At 41.9% G+C, this 5,000-nt stretch overlaps 1 protein-coding gene across 1 annotated transcript in view; it reads left to right on the top strand.

The window, feature by feature from the left end:
• Nucleotides 1-5,000, top strand: part of LOC143284281 (glutamate receptor 2-like) — a 99,473-nt gene that overhangs the window by 41,146 nt on the left and 53,327 nt on the right. The gene's annotated exons all lie outside the window — the stretch shown is intronic.

The raw sequence follows: 5,000 nt of genomic DNA on the forward strand, positions 1-5,000 counted from the left end.
GGGTTTTGTTTGTTTGTTTGTTTGTTTGTTTGTTTGTTGTTGTTTTTTTGTTTGTTTGTTTTGTTTTGTTTTGTTTTTTGTTGTTTTTTTGTTCTACTGTGAACAATAATTATTGTCCATTACCTGCCGTGCAACGTGTTATATGAATATGTATTTTTCATTGTTCTTACGTTGCTTTAGATTTGTTTTCCTAAAGCGTCTTTGAAACTTCACCCATGAAGTCATGATTTGCCAGAATTATCACTCAAACTAGCCTGCTTCCTTAGAAGGAACCGTTTCATCTTGCATAATTAAACTATACGTTGATGATAATTTGAAAGAGCATCTACCACCTTTGTTGTTGTACTCACATGTCAAATGAAAAGATACACCACTGCCTCCTCTTTTGAAACTGACGTGTAAGTTACCATTAACTCACTGAGTACGGCCAGTCCTCTCTTCTCCTCTAAACATACCCCTCGGATGTCCTGTATGTGTCTGAATGACCCAACCTTTAGCTTCCGTCGTCAGAATTGTGGTATTCTTTGTCAACATTCACCTCTTCAGTATAAGAGCCTTCCGCTTGCAATATTTTGATGGTGGTAATTGGGGTGAAATGCTGTTAACGTCTTCTCTTTCGCCGTTCGTATGGAGAGAGTTAAAGAATAATGAGACTAGGAGACTAAATGATTAACAAACAATATACAGAGGGGTAACTCTCCATACACAAGGTACACAATTTCAAGTCAATGCTGCTTGTGGTGTACCCATTCAGCTACCACCCAGGTAGATAAAAGGTACATTTGGAACAAACCCAGATACTTTCTCAAGCGTATAAAGCTGTGTCAGTTGATTGCAAACGCTAACCAGCTTTGGCTTGGGCCTATGTGTCTCTGCAGGAGTGAAATGTTACTGTGATTGTTGGCCGTTTGCTCTAAATTTAAACGAAGAGGTGTCCCTAGCAAAACCTTGTTAAACAAATATAATTATTTTTTAACGAAACTGTGACATTTGTGGAAATGAAAATAATAATAATAAGGGGCAATGTGTTTGGGTGATGTAATCACTCCCGAAAAAAAAAAGCAGTCCCGAATTTCACACAGAAAGGTGTGTTTTTTTCAATGAAAGTTACAAGCCAACAATATCACGAAAAGCAGACGTGTACAGAGACAAACCAAATAAACATATACACGGCAACGTTGCTGTGTGGCAATGCAATCTGCATTCAGAAAGCTGCCAGCATCAGACCTAATCCCACACAAATAATCACGCCGTGACAAGAAATCGAAATCCACAACATAATCCACTAACAACAGGCAGGAACGGACAGGTTACAAACACAACAACGACACACAACCTCAAACAAGTCCTGCTGGGTCCTTCCCATTAGTTTGCTGGGAGGTAAATATAAGGAACATAGAAACACACACACACACACACACACACACACACACACGCACGCACGCACGCACGCACACGCACACAGAGGTATCATCCCCTCAGACAGAAATTTATGGCTGGTGTAGGAAGCGTATCGTAAAACTTCTATCCGACTTCAGACAGAGTAGTCTGATTCGATCCGGATTCAGAACATGCCACAAACAAACGACGACCCACAACCTCAACTAAACACAGTTGAGTACTCCACATCAGATTACAGGGGGTAAATAAGATGCGTAGAGAAAAACACGCACGCACGCACGCACGCACGCACGCACGCACGCACACACACACACACACACACACACACACACACACACACACACACACACACACACACACACACACACACACACACACACACACACACACACACACACACACACACACAAAAAGTATTTCCCCCCAGACAAAGATTTATTACTGTTTCGGACTCACTGTGTCGAAGATCGCTGGGAAAGCAGATCATAAAATTCCTCTTCGTCTTCTGACAGAACGTCTGATTCCATCAGCCTTGCTATGACTGTGTTGTGTGCTCTTTTGCCCAGGCTTTACATCGTCTTGTGTCGTGTTCTCTTTCGGAGGACTGGGAAGGGGTCAGCTTTAAAATGGCGTTGCGATGGTTGTGTTGTACATATAGTGTTGTTACAGAGAAGCGATGACTATTTTTGCAATAACATTAACAACTTTCTTCTCCAAGTGGTATGACTTTTTTTCCCCCTGAAAACAACTGTAAGATGATGGTTCAGACTAACTTGCTTCTGAAACTGGTATGACCCTTTCTTGCAAACAACAGTGACATGATGGTCAAGTTTAGATTGCTTCTGAAAATGGTATGACCCTTTCTTGCAAACAACAGTAACATGATGGTCAAGTTTAGATTGCTTCTGAAACTGGTATGACCCTTTCTTTGCAAACAACAGTGACATGATGGTCAAGTTTAGATTGCTTCTGAAACTGGTATGACCCTTTCTTTGCAAACAACAGTGACATGATGGTCAAGTTTAGATTGCTTCTGAAACTGGTATGACCCTTTCTTTGCAAACAACAGTGACATGATGGTCAAGTTTAGATTGCTTCTGAAACTGGTATGACCCTTTCTTTGCAAACAACAGTAACATGATGGTCAAGTTTAGATTGCTTCTGAAAATGGTATGACCCTTTCTTGCAAACAACTGTGACATGATGGTCAAGTTTAGATTGCTTCTGAAAATGGTATGACCCTTTCTTGCAAACAACTGTGACATGATGGTCAAGTTAAGATTGCTTCTGAAACTGGTATGACCCTTTCTTGCAAACAACTGTGACATGATGGTCAAGTTAAGATTGCTTCTGAAACTGGTATGACCCTTTCTTGCAAACAACTGTGACATGATGGTCAAGTTTAGATTGCTTCTGAAACTGGTATGACCCTTTCTTTGCAAACAACTGTGACATGATGGTCAAGTTTAGATTGCTTCTGAAACTGGTATGACCCTTTCTTGCAAACAACAGTGACATGATGGTCAAGTTTAGATTGCTTCTGAAACTGGTATGACCCAATCTTGCAAACAACAGTGACATGATGGTCAAGTTTAGATTGCTTCTGAAACTGGTATGACCCTTTCTTTGCAAACAACAGTGACATGATTGTCAAGTTTAGATTGCTTCTGAAAATGGTATGACCCAATCTTGCAAACAACAGTAACATGATGGTCAAGTTTAGATTGCTTCTGAAACTGGTATGACCCTTTCTTTGCAAACAACAGTGACATGATGGTCAAGTTAAGATTGCTTCTGAAAATGGTATGACCCTTTCTTTGCAAACAACAGTGACATGATGGTCAAGTTTAGATTGCTTCTGAAACTGGTATGACCCTTTCTTTGCAAACAACAGTGACATGACGAAACTGGTATGACCCTTTCTTTGCAAACAACAGTGACATGATGGTCAAGTTTAGATTGCTTCTGAAACTGGTATGACCCTTTCTTTGCAAACAACAGTGACATGATGGTCAAGTTTAGATTGCTTCTGAAACTGATGCTTGCTGATGACGTATTTAGTTTTCCGTTCATCAACAAGCTTTAAAGGCATTGACAACATCATAACTCGTTTATTTGTTTGTCTGTCTTGTTCTGTTTCCTATTTTGAACTGAGGATCCACAATTCCAATCACGTATGGATGGAGAGTGTAATCAATACTTCACAAGACATTGAACTTTGCTCTGATTCTTTTTTTTTTTTTCTTTTTTTTTTAATAGATGGGGCGATAACCTGAAATATTATTTGCATTCATGTGTATAATAAATGTTAAATAATGCACAGCAGCAAATGAGTGTGCATGAAAAGGACAATAACATTATGTTGTAAAGGAAGCAAACGCGCATATAGACATAACAAACCAACGAACATAAGTGCGGCACTGCAGCAGTGTGGCAATGCACTCTGCCTTTGGAAAAAACAAAAACAAAAACACACAAACACACACACACACACGCACACACACACACACACACACACACACACAAAACAAACAGCGTCAGCCCAAATTATTACACACTCAGAAGGTGGGTGCGACAAGAAAGTACCGGGCCCACCGTAAAAACCACTTATAGTCTGGAACAGACGTGGAACAAACACAACAACGACCCACAACCTCAACCAAGCACTGTTGAACACTTCCAATCACCTTGCAGGGAGGTAAATAAAATGTACAGAGGAACAAACACACACACACACACACACACACACACACACACACACACACAAAGGATATCCCCTCAGAATGTCTCCCTTCAGGCAGAGATTTGTCGCTGGCGTTGGAAGTGTGTAATAAAACTACGCTCCGACTTCTGACAGAGTAGTCTGATTCGATCCGGCTTCGCAACGACTGTGTCATGTGCTCTTCTGTTCAAGCTTTTACAATGTCGGAATCGTTTTCTGTTTCGAGGAGACGAGGGGGCACGAAGGCAGACACAAGAGATCTCCTCCACCGCCTCAGACAGAGATGTAGTACTGGTACGGAGACTCACAAGGCATCAAGATGGCAGGGGAAGCAAATCATAAAAAAAAAAAAAAAAAAAACCTCCCTTTGACGGAGTTTGGGATTCGACAAGGCTTTACTGTATAGCTGTGTTGTGTTTGCGCGTTTGCCAAGCTTTACTTCGTCTGAATTTTTTTTTTTTTTTTTTTTTTTTGTTGTTTTTTTTGTTTTGTTTTTTTCAGGGAGTTGGGGGGGGGGGGGGGAGGAGGGAGGGAGGGAGGAATGGACGGCTGGCGAGGGTGGAGGAGGCGGTGGAGGAGGAAGAGGGGATGGGTGAGGGTTAGCGAGTAATGTGGGGGGTGGGGGGTGGGGGTTTGGGGGGGGGGGAGGAGAAGTGGAGGGGAGAGGCGGGGAGGTAACAAAAGGTAGTGTGTTGCATTGATTCCGATGTCTGGCTTATCAAGGCATTGGAAGGGTGAAGGAGTAGCAGTTTCCTCGAAAAAAAAACCAACAACAACCCCCCCCCCCCCCCCCCCCCCAAAGAAACAGCTGTAAACTGATCGGGGAAACTTTGTATTGTAGCTTGCCACCACCCATCAATCGGCATGTGTGTGTGTG

The sequence above is a fragment of the Babylonia areolata genome, chromosome 7, assembly GCF_041734735.1.
Source record: "Babylonia areolata isolate BAREFJ2019XMU chromosome 7, ASM4173473v1, whole genome shotgun sequence".
Classification (NCBI taxonomy): Eukaryota; Metazoa; Mollusca; class Gastropoda; order Neogastropoda; family Buccinidae; genus Babylonia; species Babylonia areolata.